A 17,987-nucleotide genomic window follows, 5' to 3' on the forward strand; every position below is an offset into this window, starting at 1 on the left:
ATCCTAAACTTTCCCTTTAAACCATAGTCACACTCAGCATTGTGACTTGCAGTACTGTGCTACCATCACCTCTATGCATTTTTGACAATTACAATCAACCTTATTAAACATTCTATACCTTAAGCATTATCTGCCCATTCTCTACCCTCTTTCTATCTCCTGGTAACCTATACTGTAGATTTTAATACCCATTGTTTGCTCATTAAAATTATTTCATATTAGTGAAGTCATACAATATTTGTCCTTTTGTGTCTGGTTTATGTTGCTCAATATAATGTCTTCAAAGTTCATCCATGTTGTTCCATGCATCATGACTTCATTCCTTCCTATAGTTACATAATAATCCATCGTATGTATATGCTAGAGTTACTGTATACACTCATCAGTTGATGGACACTTGGGCTGTTTCCATCTTTTGGTAATCATGAATAATGCTGCTATAAACATCGGTGTGCAAATATCTGTTTGTGTGCCTGCTTTCAGTACTTCTGTGCACATATCTAGCAACAGGACTGCCAGCTCAAATGGCAGTTCTATACTTAGTTTCCAGAAGAACCACCAAACTTCTTTCCGAGGTAGCAGCACCATTCTACATTCCCACCAGCAGTGAATAAGTTTTCCAATTTCTCCACATCCTTTGTAGCACTTGTAGTTTTCTGGTTTTGTTTTGTTTTTTGAAAATGGCCCTTCTAGTAAGGATGAAATGGTATCTCATTGTGGTTTAGATTTATATTTCCCTAATAGTTCATGATGTTAAACTTCTTTTCATGTGCTTTTTAGCATTTGTATTTCCTATTGGGAAAAATGTGTATTCAAATCTTGTACCCATTTTTAAACTGGATTGTTTGTCCTTTCATTGTTGAGTTATAGGGTTTCTTTATATATTCTAGATATTGAACACTTATTGAATATGTGGTTTCCAAAAGTTTTCTCCCATTGAGTAGGTGGTCTTTTTACTTTCTTGATAAAGCCCTTTGAAGCACAATAGTATTCAGTTTTGGGTAGATCACATTTATCTGTTTTATCTTGTGTTTTGGGTATAAGGTCTAAGAAACCACCTCCTACCACAAGATCTTGAAGATGCTTCTCTATATTTTCTTCTAGGAATTTTAATTTCTTTGTCTTATATTTAGGTCTTTGATTCGTTTTGAGTTAATTTTAGTATAAGGTGTGAAACAGTGGTTCTCTTTCATTCTTTTGGATATGGTTATCCAGTTCTCCCAGAACCATTTGTTGAAAAGGCCCCTCAGTCCCAGTTGGATGGATTTGGCAGCCTTGTGACAAATTGATCTGAGGGTCAATATCTGAACTCTCAATTTGATTCCACTGATCAATATTTCTACCTTAAGGCCAGTACCATGCTTTTGTGACCATTGTAGTTTTGTAATATGCTTTAAATTCAGGAGATATGAATCCTCCACCTTCATTGTTTCTCAAGATATTTTTGGCTATTTAGGTAACTAGCCCTTCCAAATAAATTTGGAATTTCATTTTTTTCCAATTCTGAAAGTGGGTTGTTGGAATTTTGATTGGAATTACATTGAATCTATAAATCAATTTGGGTAGAATTGATATCTTAACATATTTAATCTTCCACGGAATGAACTTCCATTTATTTAGGTCTTTGATATCTATCAGCAATGTTTTGTAGTTTTCTGTGCACAGGTTCTTTATATCCACATTTGAGTTTATTCCAAGATATTCAAATTTGTTAGTTGCTATTGTAAATGGAATTTTTTTATTTCCTCCCCAGGTTTCTCAATACTAGTGTATAGAAATTTGCTGTTTTTTATGCATTGGTCTTGTATCCTGCCACTTTACTGAACTTGTTTATTAGGTCTAGTAGCTTTGTTGTAGATTTATAAGGACTTTCTAAATATGGGATAATGTTATCTCTAAACAATGAAAATTTTGCTTCTTCCTTTCCAATTAAGAGGGAATGGAATTGCACAAGCTTAGAACTTCTAGCACCACATTAAATAGCAATGTTACAGTAGGCATCTTTGTCTTGTTCCAAATCTTAGAGGGAATGTTTTCAATCTTTCACCATTGAGTATGATGTTAGCTGTGGGTTTTTCATCTATGCCCTTTATCATGTTGAGGAAGTTTCCTTCTATTCCTATCTTTTGAAGTGCTTTTATCGATAAAAAATGCCGGATTTTGTCAAATGTTTTTCCCACATCAATAGAGATGATCATGTGATTTTTTTCCCCTTTGATTTGTTAACATCATGTATTACATTAGTTGATTTTTATTATGTTAAATCATTCTTGCATACCTGGGATAAAACTCACTAGATCATGGCATATGATTATTTAATGTGCTGTTTGATTTGATTTGCAAGTGTTTTGTTGAGGATTTTTGCATCTATATTCATTAGAAAAATTGGTCTGTAATTTTCATTTCTTATAGTACCTTTGACTGCCCTTGGTGTAAGGGTGATGTTGACTTCATAGAATGAGTTAGGTAGTTTTCTCTCTAAAACTTTTTGGAAGAGTTTGAGCAAGATTGGTAATAATTCTTGAAATACTTGCTAGAATTCACTTGTGAAGCCACCTTATACTGGGCTTTTATTTGTTGTGAGGTTTTTGATGACCACTTCAATCTCTTTGCATGTAATTGGTTTGTTGACATATTCTATTTCTTCTCAAGTCAGTGCATGTTGTTTATGTATTTCTAGGAAGTTGTCCATTTCATCTAAGTTGTCTAGTTTGTTGACATAGAGTTGCTCATAGTATCCTCATGGAATTTTTTATTTCTCTGGTCCAGTTGTAATGTTTCCCCCTTTCCATTTCTGATTTTATTCACTTGCATCTTCTCTCTTTTTCTTCTTTAGCCTAGCTGAGGGTTTTTCAATTTTATTGATTTTCTCAAAGAACCAATTTTTGGTTTTGTTGATTCTATTTTTTTAGTTCTCAATTTCATTTATTTCTGCTCTAATCTTTATTTCTTTCCTTTCACTTACTTTGAGGCAGTTTTTTGTTCTTTTTCTAAGTCTTCCAAGTGTGCAGTTACATCTTTGATTTTAGCTCTTTCTTCTTTCTTAATGTAGACATTTAGGGCTATAAATTTCCCTCTCAGCACTGCCTTTGCTGCATCAATTAAGTTTTTATATATTATGTCCTCATTTTCATTTGTCCTGAGATATTTACTGATGTCTCTTATAATTTCTTCTTTGACCCAATGATTGTTTAAGAGTGTGTTGCTTAACCTCCGTAAATTTGTGAATTTTCTAGTCCTCTGTCTGTTATTGATTTCCAGCTTCATTCTGTTATGGTCAGAGAAAGTGTTTTGTATAATTTCAGTCTTTCAAAATGTATTGGGACCTGTTTTGTGACCAGCATGTGTTTTATCCTGTAGCATAATCATAAGTGCTTAAGAAACATTTATATCCTGCTGTGGTGGGGTATAATGTTCTATAAATGTCTGTTACGTCTAGTTCATTTATCATATTTTTCAAGTTCTGTATTTCTTTTTTGATCCTCTTGTTAGATGTTCTATCTATCAATGAGAGTGGTGTACTGAAATCTCCAACTATTACCATAGAGATGTCTATTTCCTCTTTCAGTGGTGCCTTATGTGTTTGTCTTATGTATTTTGGAGCACCCTGGTCATTACATAGATATTTAGATTGTTATTTCTTCTTGGTATAGTTCTCCTTAATGATTGATTATATAGTGTCCCTTAACTCTTTTAATAGGTTTGTATTTAAGGTCTGTTTTGTCCAATATTAGTATAGCTACCACCACTCTTTTCTGGTTACTGTTTGGGTAGAATATCTTTTTCTCATCTTTCACTTTCAACCTGTTTGTGTCCTTGGATCTAAAGTCAGTTTCTTGTAAACAGCATATAGATGGATCATATATATATTTTTATCCATTTCACCAGTTTATGTCTTTTGATTGGGGAGTTTAATTCATTAACATTCAAAGTTATTACTATAAAAGCAGTACTTAAGTCAACCATTTCATCCTTTGGCTTCTATATGTCATTATCTTATTTTTATTTCTCTTTTACATTTTAATGTTACTAAGAAATGTGAAAGAGAGACAAAAATAAGATAATGCCATTTTTCATTTCTACGCTCTCTTCCAACCCTCTCTCTCCTGTCTTTTCCTATCAGCCTGTAACACTCCTTTTAGTATTTCTTATAGGGCAGATATCTGCCTTCTCGCCATTATGGTTTCTGATGAGAAATCAGAACTTAGTCTTATTGTGCTTCCCTTGCATGTGATAAATAATAGAGAGTATGAGGGATATGGGATGTTTTAGGTGTTTTTTTTTTTCACTTTTACTTTTATTTTCCTTAATTTTATTTTTTTCTGGAATAATGAAAATGTTCAAAAATCGATTGGGATGATGAATGCACAGCTATATGATGATATTGTAAACTACTGATTGTACACTTTGGGTGATTCTATGGTATGTGAATATATAACGTATCTCAAGAAAATTGCATTTAAAAAAAGCAAGCCAACTACTGGGAGAAAATATTTGCAAATTAGAATTCTGCCAAAGAACTTGCATTCAGAGTATATAAAGAATATTCAAAACTCAATAATAATAAAGCAATTAATAAATGGTCAAAGATTCAGATAGAAATAATGTATGTAATGAAATAATACAATAAAAAAAGCTATTTGTATTAGGAAACAGAGTTGACAGGAGATATCTGTACATATTATGAGTTTTTTTTAATAAGAATTGCCTCACATGACTGTGGGGCTGTACAAGTTCATATTTCATAGGGCACACTGCAAGTTGGAAACTTTGATGAATGTTCTTGATGTTTTCTCCAGGAGAAGCTGGCTGGCTGAAGTAGAGATGAATATTCTCTCTTCTGACTGCTGAAATCATCACTACGCCTTTTAAAACCTTCAAGGAGTGGATGAGACGTGACGTCTCGCATTGTTGAAGGCAGTCTCCTCAGTTGCTTGTAATCAGCCATAGATGCAATCAATTTACTGATGATTTAAGACCATGAAATGTCCTCACAATAACAATCAGTCCAGTAGCTTGACCAAACAACTGGACACCATCACCTGGCCAAGTTGACAAATGAACCTAACCACCACACTATTGATGCAAACTACAATTATAAGAATGAATCTCAAGATAATTATGCTGAGTAGAAGAAGCCAGTCATAAAATAATTCCCCATGTATCAGAATTAAAGTCTTCATTTTGATAGACATACCATGATTTTCTAAGGTATTAACATTAATCTGGATGAAATGTTTACAGGGAATCTCTGATTACTTTTTAAAGTATTCATAAATCAAAAATTATTTCAAAATTAAAAATTTTCTAAATGAAAAAACACTCCACATAATGGAATACTATAATAAAAAAGAAATAAGCTATTGATACACGCAATTATTTCAAGAGTGAGTCTTGAAATAATTATTCTGAGTGAAAGCAGTCAAAGAAGACTACATACCATATAATGCCACTTAGAAAATGGAAAATAATTTGTAGTGATAGAAAGCATATAAGTGATCGCTTGAGGATAGGGCAGAAGGTAGAGAGGACCAGGAGAGAGAGGTTACAAAAGGACATTTGAAAAGTTTGGATGGTAATGTATATATTCATTGTCTTGATTGACTTGATTTCCGTCATAGATATATATGACAGAAATTACAAAATTGTTCTAATTATGTATGTATGTCTTATTTTATGTCAATAATACTTCTACAAAGCTGGGACATTATTCTGCCCACCACAATAACATAGTTAAAGGTAAACTTCAAACAACAGAAAAGGAAAGAGGATAGGAAACTGTTAGGGATTGAATCACATTCCCCCCAAAGACAAATTTGAGTTCTAACCACTGTTCTGGTGCATTTGAACCCATTTATAAATAGAATCTTTGAAGATGTTATTATTAGTTAAGGTATGCACTCATTTGTGAATAGGACCTTCAAAGATCTATTTAGATGAGGATAAATTAAATCAGAGTGGGCCTTAATCCATATGACTGGAGACCTTGTAAGCAGAGAAAATTCAGGTGAAGTCAGTCAGTAGAAGCCAGAAATAGGAAAAGTCAGAGAGAGATCAGCATGTAATGGAGGATTGCCATGATCAGAAAGCCACAGACTTTGGAGAAAGCATGGCCTTACCCGCACTTTGGTTTTGGACTTCTAGCCTTTAAAACCATGAGACACTGAATTCCTGTTGTTTAAGCCACCCACCGTGTTGTATTTATCATAGGAACCCTGACAAACTAACAGATAAAGCAAAGAACAAAAGACTATACGTGAAAGTTGCTTGTTTGTGGTTCTTGTATAGAACTTTTCTATACAAGAAATACATTTCATGTATTCATTTTCTTGTGTGTAATTTGTCTTCTTCTGAAGATGGGCTACTTCTGGAGGGTTCCTGAGACTCCTCCGATTGAGGACTCTAGTATGGACTGTCTTTCAGTGACTCAAGAATTGTTGATTCTTTTTGAGTTGAGGAACATGAACCTAACACTCAATCCCTTGAAGTTTCACTGCTGTGCTATTTGTTAACAATAACATATAGGGTCCTTAGCATTAGGGTTTGAGGGTTGTTTTCCTTCAATATCTTTTCCAGAAGGTTAGGTAAATCATACAAAGATTGTTTAAAAGCATACCGAGGGTGGGCCACGGTGGCTCAGTGGCAGAGTTCTCACTTGCCATGCCAGAGGACCTGGGTTCAATTCTTGGTGCCTGTCCATGTGAAGAAAAAGAAAAAGAATATTGAAAAAGGCTGCACGTATCTGCTCATAATAAGATAGGATATTTGTGTGGCTCTTGTGGTAGTGTGGAGTCGAGATTTGGAGGTGATATTCCTAAATGACTGGGCCGGCCTATTACTAATTTATAAATGAAGAATCAGTGAACCACAGATTAATTTGACATCATTGACTCATGATCTTTTTGCTTATTTCATTACTTAGGCCACAGAACTCAATTCTCTGAGAGTTTTAGTAATTTGAGTTTTAGAATTCCATTTGTTTTTCTACTTTTCCTGAAAAGTGAGTGTGATATAGTGAAGTTTCTTTGTACTTTTAAAACTCTTTAATAATAGTCCCAGTAAAATAGGTGCCCTTGGGGGAGTTGTTACATGGTAAGTATAGGGTGTATGTAAATTTAGCAGTGTGTGTGTTTGTGTGTGTGTGTGTGTGTGTGTGTAATAGATGCCTCACCATTAGTGAGATCGGTTAGAATTTCCCAAGTTGAGAGCACAAAATCGAGTTGTTGTTCTTATTGCCACTGTTAAAGTCACCATTCTCTTCACCCTATCCTAAAAATAAGCAAACAGTATCCAGGAAATATTCAAAATGGTTTTCACAGGGACCTTGAATTTGGGGCTCCAGTTTATGTCCCACCTTTAAAGTTTTACAGTTATGCTGGTGACAGATGAGACATGAACAAGAGTCACTCTCAACAATTTTAGTAATGTTTCCCCACCAATGATGAGTGATTTCAGTGGCTGTCTTAGTTTCCTACACTCTCAAACAAATACCATGAAATGGTTCAGCTAAACAATGGGAATTTGTTCACTCATGATTTTGAGGCTGGAAAAATGTCCAAATCAAGGCATAATCAAGGTGAAACCTCCCCCCCTAAGTCTGTGGCATTCTGGACTGGCTACTGGTGATCTTTGACTCCTCTGTTGCATGGCACGGCACATGGCAGCATCTGTTGCTCTCTTTCTTGCTTCCTGTGGCTTTATCTTCCTCTGTCTGAATTTTATTCTCTTATAAAGGATTCTACTAACAGGATCAGAACATCTTGATTGAAGTAGGATACACCTTAACTAAAGTAAACTCATCAAAAGATCCTGCTTACAATAGGTTCACACCCACAGGAACAGGAATGGATTAGATTTAAGAACATTTTCTGGGGTACATACAGCTTCAGCATGTATGTGGCCAATTTGTCTTTTCAGTGATGAATGATTTCATGCAAAATTTTAGCAAAACTCTATTTGAGATCTTCCTGTGCTATGAAGAATACCAGCATGAACTTAAGGTTAGTTTTTCACATTTTTTTCCGGGGACGCTTTTGGTATCTGAAGTCAGTAGCTAATATTTTTCAATTGTCTATTTGAATTTAGCAAAGATTTGGTGTCTTAGGGGTATCCTGAGGGCTAGGCTCTTGGTGAAAGTTGCCTGTCTCACATGATCAGTCAGATTGATTTATAATCTCCATGTTAATCCTGTTTGTTTAAGCCTTTTTTTAAAAAAAAAAATAATAGCCACCTCTTTCAGAAGCCTTAGGGTACTCAAAAATTCTTTACTCTTCTGACAATTCTTTTTTTTTTTTTGCCTGGGCAGGCACCAGGAAATGAATCTTATGACAATTCTTCATAGGGATTTCTGATGAGGTAAAAACTCTCACTGTTTCTAAAGCATTCCTAGGTCCTGGACTACCTCAAAAGCATATGTACTATTAGTATATGTATTAACCCTGTGTGGTAAAGAGAGTAATGGCTCCCTAAAGAGAGAAATCTTAGAAGTTTGTATCTAGTTCCTGCAGATTTGATCCTATGAGCCTTTACTGTTTGCCAGTTTTGGTTCATACCCTTCATTGTAAAAATTTTAGCTGTGAGTAGGACTCTATGCTGAGTCCTGTGAGTCCTTCTAGGAAGTCACTGAACCTGGGGGTCATCTTAGGAAACTCTGATTTACAAGTCAGCAGAAGTCTCCCTTATGTTAAATACTATGGTTATTGTCTTTAGACAAGGTGACTAGGCTTTTGCCACTGGCTGAAGAGAAAGAGTGTAGAAAGGTAAGGTGTTGGTCTCTGATAATTCCCATGAAGTTGAGTCAAAACATCAACAGCTTACCCACATCTCTCTCATATAACTGGGTAGAAATATTTTTGATAATCAGGTATCCCCGGAGGGGGGGAAATTTTAAAGAGTAACTTTTACTTTACAAAAGACCTGTTCATGTTTATCTATCAGGGCAACAGTTCAGTTACCTAGGACTTGATTAAGTCATATAGTGGCATGGCCACTAGCCATAAAAAATAATAAATCCTCTTAATTAACACTTAGACAATAGTCCAGAATTGTTTTGAATGGCTTTTGGTATCTCAAGAGTGAGGGACTACCTCCTTGGAATGAATTGAGCCCTGGAAAACACTTTTTTTTTTTCCGACAAAATTGTAACTTCTCTTTGAATGTATTATTTTATAAGCTAAAAAATTAAATGCATGGAACAGTCTTAGAGCTCACCTCATTTTTATGGCACAACAAAAGAGCACGCACGTATTGGATGAGTAGATTCACAAGGAAATTGCAGGTTCTGGTCCTGTTTGGGGATGTGTGAAAACTAAGAAGATGCCTAGTAAACATTTGGCATAGTATAAGTTGATTTTCCCTAAAAAAGGTAAATAAGTATTGACTATTTCAATTGAAAAGGATTCTAAAGAAAACAGAACACATCTATGACTGTAAACTATGTAGGCTTAGGAGGTACTTTAAGAAAATAGGATTGAGGTTTGTTATTAGAGGGAAGTGGGTAACAACTATTTTTATTTTTATTATTATTATTATTTTTAGGTGCATGGTCCAGGAATCGAACCTGGGTCTCCCATGTGGAAGGCGAGCATTCTACCACTGAACCACCCATGCACCCACAACTATTCTTTGTATGGACTTGAGATCCTGAACAAATTGAAATTCTCACACATTAGGATTTTTCACTGGCTAGCTATGAGTTTTGCAAGGACTGTTACAAGATTGATGAGGTTTTGTTAGGTTTTCATATATTAGTTTTGTTTCTTAACTAGCTTTTTGCTTTAGAGAGTGTTGTGCAAGTTTGGAGGGAGGTATAGATGGGTCACTATGAACCTTACTGGATTCAACCTCAATAATTCTGTCTATACAGTAGAGTTTTTCTTTATAAGAAGTTTGGAATCTCCTTGAGATCTTTATTTTGGACTTGATTTAGGCACAATAATATCTATAAAACGATGCCCAAATTATTAAAGGTGTCATTATGAAAAGGGAGTCCTCAGGAATTTCAAGAAAGATATCACCAGGAGAGCACTTCATTTGGCAGTCCCTATTAAATTAATACTATGAAACCCTCCCTATTAAATTAGTGGGGATGGTGTCATAAAGAAGGAAAAAATGTTCCTCAGTTAAAAATCTGAGGATGATAGTGATGAGTTATAGTAAGGGAAATATCTGAGAATTATTAGACACATCCATCACCTGAGTAGACTCTGAGACAGATTATAAAACAGTTGTAGGGTTTGAGGTTGATATTATGCCAACAAAAATTTTGCAAACTGGACCACCTGGAGGGAGGATCCAAGATGGTTTGCTAGGGAGCGGGTAGGCTCACTTCTCTTCAGAAAAACAGCAGGAAGAAACTGCCCAGAGTGATGGTTCTGGAGCTCTGGAAATTGGGAGGACTGCTGTGCAACACCAAGGAAAGTGTGGAATGCCGCTGTAGCCCTAGCTCCTGCCCCACTCTTGAGACAGAAGACTTCAGGGTCTCTAGTCCCTGGCAGGTAGGCAGTTGTAGACTGAAAGGGCAGTGGAGGTCCATTCTCCCAAGAACAGGGCAGGACGTGGTCTAGCACTGTTCCAGCTTTTGGCTAGCATGTCTGGACTGCTGGGACCAACAATTTCAACCTGCCTGGTCTAACTTGTTGAGGCTATTGTCTAGAGCCTACAACTAAGAATAGCCTACCTCTGAGGGCGGAGGGGAATAGGTTGCCAAAGATCACCATCTGCTGGTAAGTGAGGAATGCACATCTCTGGGAAGATATCTAAAAGGCTTTTGGGTGAAGAGGACCATGTGCTGGGCAGGCCAGGAGCGTGTACTCTTTGGGGAGCAGAAGTAAAGGCTTTCTGGCATCTTTACTAGACCCTCTTCCCAGGCCCTGTGGAACTGGTATGTGTGCCCCCTTTATGGGTGCCTAGCCTAGCCTTTGACTAGGCTATATCTTCCTGTTTCTTGATTTGGCTTGTTATTTTTTGCTGTTGTCTGGGCATCAGATAATCTTGGTGAATTTACTCTGAAAGTCAGAGTATTACCCAACCCAAGTTGGGTAATATTGATGAAACAAATGTCAAAGAAGAGCATTAATACAAACCCAAACTATAACAAAACTTTGGCAATAGAGAGAATCTGACTTTCAGAGTAAATTCACCAAGATTATCTGATGCCCAGACAACAGCAAAAAATAACAAGCCAAATCAAGAAACAGGAAGATATGGTCCAGTCAAAGGAGCAAATTAAAAAGTTGGAGGGAGTACAGAATCTGGAAGAACTAGTCAAAGACATTCAAGCAAATCTAAATCAATTCGTGGAGATGGCTAAAAAATTAAAAGATATTAAAAAGTTACTGGATGAGCATAAAGAAGAATTTGAAAGCATGCAAAGAAAATGACAGATCTTATGGTAATGAAAGACACAGTAGATGAAGTTGAAAAATATACTAGTGGGTGGGCTGTGGTGGCTCAACTGTCAGAGTTCTCGCCTGCCATGCTGGAGACCCAGGTTTGATTCCCGGTGCCTGCCCATGCAAAAAAAAAAAAACAAAAACAAAAGTACACTAGGGCACACAACAGAAGATTTGAAGAAGCAGAAGAAAGGATCACTGAGTTAGAAGACAGAGCATTCAAATTTGAACATACAAAAGAATAGATAGAGAAAAGAATGGGAAAAATTGAGCAGGGTCTCAGAGAATGGATTGATAACACAAAGTGCACAAACATTTGTGTCATGGGCATTCCAGAAGGAGAAGAGAAGGGAAAGGGGACAGAAGAAATATTTGAGGAAATAATGACCAAGAATGTCCTGATTCTAATGAAAGGCATTGATGTCTATGTCCAAGAAGTGCAACATACTCCAAACTAAATAAATCCAAGTAGACAAGACACATACTTATCAGAATGTCAAATGCCAAGGATCAAGAACTCTGAAAGCAACAAAAGTAAAGAGATTCATTCTATACAAAGAATTCTAGATAACAATAAGTTCCAAATGCCCATCAGAAACTATGGAGGTGAAATGGGAAAAAAAAAATGAGCCATTTATAGGTTTATGTATAAGAGATTGACTTTAGATTTAAGGATACAAATAGGTTGAAAGTGAAAGGCTATGAAAAGATATTCAACGGAAAGAAAGGGAAAAAAAAGAAAAAGAAAAGCTGGGGTGGCTACACTAATAACAGACAAAATAGACTTTAAGTGTAAAGCTGTTATAAGAGACAAAGAATAACATTATATATTAATAAAAGGGGCAATCCTCCAAGAAGAAATAATAATTATAAACATATATGCACCTATCCAGGGTGCCCTATAATACATATGCAAACAGAAACAAAACTGAAGGGAGAAATAGATATCTACAATAACAGCTGGAGACTTCAATATAGCACTCACATCAGTAGATAGAACATCTAGACATAAGATCAATAAGGAAATAGAGAAAAATAATTTGATAAGTGAACTAGATCTAACAAACATATGAAGATCAATGCACCCCAAAACAGCAGGATATATATTCTTCTCAAGTGCTCATGGATCATTTTACAGGATAGGTCACATGTTGGGTTACAAAACAGGTCCCAATAAATTTTAAAAGACTGAAATTTTACAAAGCACTTTCTTTGATCATAATGGAATGAAGATGGAAGTCGACAATAGGAGGAAGACTGAAAAATGCAAATTTACGGAAGTCAAACAACACACTCCTAAACACATAATAGGTCAAAGAAGAAATCGCTAGATAAATCAGTAGCTATCTTAACATGAATGAAAATCAGAACACAACATACGAAAAACTATGGGGGTGTGCAGTGCAATGGTGGCTCAGTGGCAGAATTCTCGCCTGCCATGCTGGAGACCTGGGCTTGATTCCCGGAGCCTGCCCATGCCAAAAAAAAAATACAAACAAAAAACCCCACAAACAAACCTATGGGGATACTCACATGGAAAAAGAATGAAATGTGACACCCCGCCATACAGCATATAAAAAAAACTTATGGGATGCAGTGAAGGTAGTGCTGAGAGGGAAATTATAGCTCTAAACGCCCACATTGAAAAGGAAGAAAAAGCTAAAATTTAAGACCTAACTACATACCTAGAGGAACTAGATAAAGAATAACCTAATCCCAAAGTGAACAGAATGAAATAAATTACAAAGATTAGTTGAAAGACATAAAATTGAGAGCAACAACAACAAATAGAATCAACAAATCCAAAAGTTGGTTCTTTGAAAAGATCAACAAAATTTATAAGCCCTTAGGTAGCCTGACAAAGACAAAAAGAGAGAGGATGTAAATAAAATCAGAAATGAGAGGGGGAACATTACTACTGACCCCTTAGAAATAAAAAAGATGATAAGAGGATACTGTGAGCAATTGTATGCCAACAAACTAGACAACTTCCAAAAAATTGGAAAGGAGGGAATACTACGCAGCACAGTCTTTGAATCCAACATCACTCTAATACCAAAGCCAGAAAAAGATACTACAAGAAAGGAATATTACAAACCAAACTCTCTAATGAATATAGATGTAAAAATCCTCAACAAAATACTTTAAATTCAAATCCAACTGCACATTAAAATAATTATACACCATTACTTAGTGAGTTTTATCCCAGGTATTCAAGGATAGTTCAACACAAGGATATCAATTAAGGTAATACATCACTTTAACAAATAGAAGGGGAACAGCCACATGATCATCTCAATTGACAAAGAAAAGGCATTTGACAAAATCCAGCACCACTTCTTGAAAAAACACTTTGAAAGATAGGAATAGAAGGAAACTTTCTCAACATGCTTAAGGACATATATGTAAATGCAGCAGTTAACATCATACACAGTGGTGAAAAACTGAAGGCTTTCCTTCCAAGACTGGGAACAAAACAAGGTTGTCTGGTGTCACCACTGTAATTCAACATTGTGCTAGAAGTTTTAGCTAGAGCAATTAGGCAAGAAAAGAAATAAAAGAAAAAAAAAAACCTAAGTGGGAAAGGAAGAAGTAAAACTTTCCTATCTGCAGGAGATATGATCCTACACCTAGAAAGTCCCAAGAAATCTATACCAAAGCTACCAAACCTAATAAACAAGTTCAGTGAAGCTAGGAATGAGCAATCTGAAGCTCACTCAGGCAGAGGGGCATTTACATTCCAGCCCTAGCGAGCAATACAGGCCATTCTGCTGTCACTGAAGGGTCAGACAGAACAAACAGATCCTCTGTGCGGAAGGATTAGGTTCACTGAACTCAATGGAAAACACCAGCTGATTGCTAGCAGCCAGGAATGGCAAGGGCAGATGCTCTGCAGCGGGCTGCCTGGCACTGTCTCTGTTCGCAGCAGTGAGGCTGCCAGAGATTTGGGCATGTTGCCTGTGGATGAAAGTGTAAAATGGAACTGACAAGGTGGACCAAAGTGACTCCCAGTAAGGGTCTTTCTAGCCAGTGGGAAATCTGAGGCAGCTCCCATTACATAATCTGCACTGAAAAGGTATAAAGGCACAAGCAAGAGTGACTAGGTAAGTAGAAATCTGGACAGAGAGACAATGAATCAACCCACAAGACAGGTACACAGTATTCAACTTTTGTTATTTTCCCCCTTGAATGAGAGAGATCATGAGTCTGCTGTGATTAAAAAAAGCAAAGAAAGATGATTTTTTTTGTTTTAAAATAAGCCACTCGAGGATTAAGAGTTAAAGAAAATATCTTCAAATAAACTAACATTATATGGAAAACTCATCTGTCCCCTCCAAGCCCTAAAATGCTTGCAATGCTTTGCTCCCCATCTAACCTGAGCCTGACGGGTATAAGTACTTAGTATGAGACAGAGCAATCTCTGAGAATAAAAGACATTTTACATAATGTACAGTGCACGGGGATTCTCAGTATTACATTAAGATGCACAGTCTTTTTAATTCTAGAGTATTCGGTGACAATTCTACACGGTTGTTCGGATTGGCGTTTCCTTCTTGTCTTTGCTTGGTGATGGCTTGACTTGCCCCTTGGCTGTCTCTGGCTGCTCTTCAGCTTTTTTGGCTCGAGGACGCTGTCTCGTGGCGGCAGAACCACACCTCCAGTTTTGTCGGGCTTGGCACCTGCTGCTCGGGCTTGGCTTGCTGCATCTGGAGCAGCAGGAGATGCACACGCAGCTTGATGATGGCCTCTCACTCTCCATAAATTGCTTGATTCAAATAGTTTATTATTACCTCTTCATTCTGTCTCTGTAGAGCTTCCGGAATGACTGCAGCTCCTCCTCATCTCCACTTTCACTTTCAGAGGAATAGTCTTTGGTTTCACTTCGACCATGCTGCTGACGACGGTGGACCTCAGCGATCTCTGCTCGCAGACGGGCAGATGGCTTCTGAGAAAGAAGAAGCCATCTGCCCGCGCCGGCACTGCTCCCGGGCGAGGAGTTCCTCCTACTCCGTCAGGATCTCGTCCTCATGGGCAAGGAGACTATCTATAACTTCTCCATTTTCACTCATCTCTTCTTTGGAAACATCCTCTTTTGAAAGGCTGGCTACCTCTTGTGCAGTCTTGGCTTCACATTCTTGTCTTTTAGCTCCTCTCAGTTTTCTTTTAAGGGCTGTCAAAATTCTTTGTACTTCCCACAATCATTCTTTACATAAATCCTTTATATCACCCTGCGAATCTCGATGTAAACAATGCAAGAGAAATTCCTGTCTTCTGATCTCCTTGATGCTCTCGTGGGTACCAGGTAGCACGGACATCGTAGCGGTGTTAGACCAGCGAAAAGGCTTTGTCACCTGCTTTAGAACCACATTTCCAAACAGCCCTCGCACATGTGTGAAGAACACGTGTAGGACACAATTGCTAACCTGCATAGTGGGGCTGAACACTGTAGAAATATTCGGTATGTTCATTTTCGTTTCCAGCTCCTTGGAGACGACATGGTCCACGCGCAGGATCGGCCAGGAGACGAGGATATGGTTGCACTCGGGCAGCTCCTTCAGCAGGCGCTGGACCTCCGGCACCTTCTCGCCCTCCAGGCTCCTCCCATGCGCCTTTTCAAACCTGGGCTTCAGCTCTTTGGTGGACAAGTTCTCTGGAAGGTCTCAGCAGATACTGCTTCAGCAAAGTGGCTATGGTATTCGACTCGTATTCCCCCAAGTTTGGAGATTCTGCTTTTACCTGGTTCACCTTTAATTCCTGATACCCTGTAGATGCCTTCACACTTCATGTGGTACTCCACAAAATCGACACATTCCCGGAAAACTGATGGGAGCCGAATACCGTTGACTTCATGGTCTTCTCCACTGTGGCAGCCAGAGGAATCTAAAAAAATGGTCTGATATTTGGAACATCAATCTGAAGCATCTCTGGCTCCTGAATTGGTTTTTTTTTTTCTTTTTCTTTCCATCGTTTAACAACATTGGCTGCTATCAAGTCTTTTGACATCTCTTTTTCGTGTTTGGGTTTCTCTTTTATTTTAAAATCCTTTTTCTTTTTAGAAAAGCTAGGCTTCTTGAAGACATGGATTACTTTGGACCTCTTTATTTTGGAAGGACTTTTGGCTTCATCTCCAGAGCTATCCTAAGAGGCAGCATAGTCTTCCGTCCTCTTTTCCTTTTTCATAAATTTACCTTTTTTCTTTCCATGATCTTTCTCATCATCAGACACTATGTCAGGAGGCTCCTGGAGGCTGTTGTGAGGAGCTGAGGGCTCACCATCCGGTAAACCCTGGGGACTTCGTCAGTCTGATCTCTTCAGAGCTGGGGGTCCGGGTGAGACCACTGCCGGGCTCCACGCTGGACGCTCCCTGGGGCGGCTGGCGGGAGGCAGGGAGCACTCGGTCATTTTGACCCCCTGCTGAAAAGGCAAAGGTCTTTCTCTGTTACCTGCCCATCACATTTCAGGTAAAGCTAAGGCTGGAACATTTTGTAAAATCTGTTTCATTCTCAAGACAACGGTAAATTTTTAAAAAAATCTTTAAAAAGCTGACCTCAACGCAGAACATTTGGGCACAAGCACACTTAGAAATGAGTCGTGAGAAGCACCTTCAGCTCTGTGCGTTCCCACTGAAACCCGAACTAAGGCCCGCCGCACCCAAAGGAGCCCTAGGGCTTCAATACCAGCGGTGGGAAACAGCAAGCGCCTTTCTCTAGTCCCCGGAGCAAGCGCTGGAGGCAGGTCAATATTCTGGGTAAGAGTTAACAACAAGGATGAAAAAGGCTTGCGTCTGCTCTCCTACGCTCAGTGTACCCCCACCCCCATCCCAAGAGTTCTCCTCCAGCCCTGGGAACCAAGGCAGGGACCCTCCACACCCAGAGAGCATCACGCTGCCGGTCAGTGGGTGGTACCTGTTTCCTTTTCTTGAACGCGCTCGGTTTCTCCACCCACCGCAATGTTCACACGGCTAGCTCCTCTTATCATTCATGAGCCAGGTTCAATATCATCTTTACAGAAAAAGTCTTCTTTGAATACCTAGAGTAGGCACCCATTCACTCTGTTCATATACCATATTTTAATTCTTGCATTAGCAGTGATCATAATCAGATGTGTTTATGATTAATAACTTATTTGTTTTGAAAATTGAACCCATATACATCTACAGGTTACTATCTACATTAATATGACTTCACTATTCTGCTGTCTCCATAGAATTACTTTATTATTCCTCTGTCTTCAACACCATGATTTTAATATTCCAGGAAACTCTTACCCAAAAAAGGTAACAATTGGAACAATCGCCACAATCTAATTTTAGAATATTTTAATTAGCCCAAAAACAAGGCTTGTACCCATTACAGTCAATCTCCATCTGCCTCTGAGGGCAACCACTAAACTACTTACTGTCTCTTTGGATTTGTTTATTCTGGACATGTTATGTAAATGTGATCATATAATATGTAACCTTTTGTGCTTGCCTTCTTTCACTGAGCATAATGTTTAAGAGGTTCATCTATGTTGTACCGTTCATTACCCCTTCTTTTTGTTATAGCCAAATAATATTCCATTATATGAATATATAACATTTCTTTTTTCCAT

The 17,987-nt window shown here is 37.8% G+C and overlaps 1 long non-coding RNA gene and 1 pseudogene across 2 annotated transcripts in view; one reads left to right on the forward strand and one right to left on the reverse strand.

Annotated features, from left to right (window-relative positions):
- Nucleotides 1–17,987, forward strand: part of LOC143654843 (uncharacterized) — a 57,470-nt gene that overhangs the window by 11,314 nt on the left and 28,169 nt on the right. The window contains exon 3 of one of the 2 annotated variants that reach the window (XR_013161993.1): nucleotides 4,800–5,234. The exons of the other annotated variant lie outside the window; for it this stretch is intronic. This is a non-coding gene — a long non-coding RNA (uncharacterized LOC143654843). Of the gene's footprint in view, nucleotides 1–4,799; nucleotides 5,235–17,987 lie in introns of those variants that run through there. 2 annotated transcript variants of the gene reach the window in all.
- Nucleotides 14,917–16,796, reverse strand: LOC143656473 (ralA-binding protein 1 pseudogene; annotated as a pseudogene).

Source organism: Tamandua tetradactyla, chromosome 14, assembly GCF_023851605.1.
Source record: "Tamandua tetradactyla isolate mTamTet1 chromosome 14, mTamTet1.pri, whole genome shotgun sequence".
Lineage (NCBI taxonomy): Eukaryota > Metazoa > Chordata > Mammalia > Pilosa > Myrmecophagidae > Tamandua > Tamandua tetradactyla.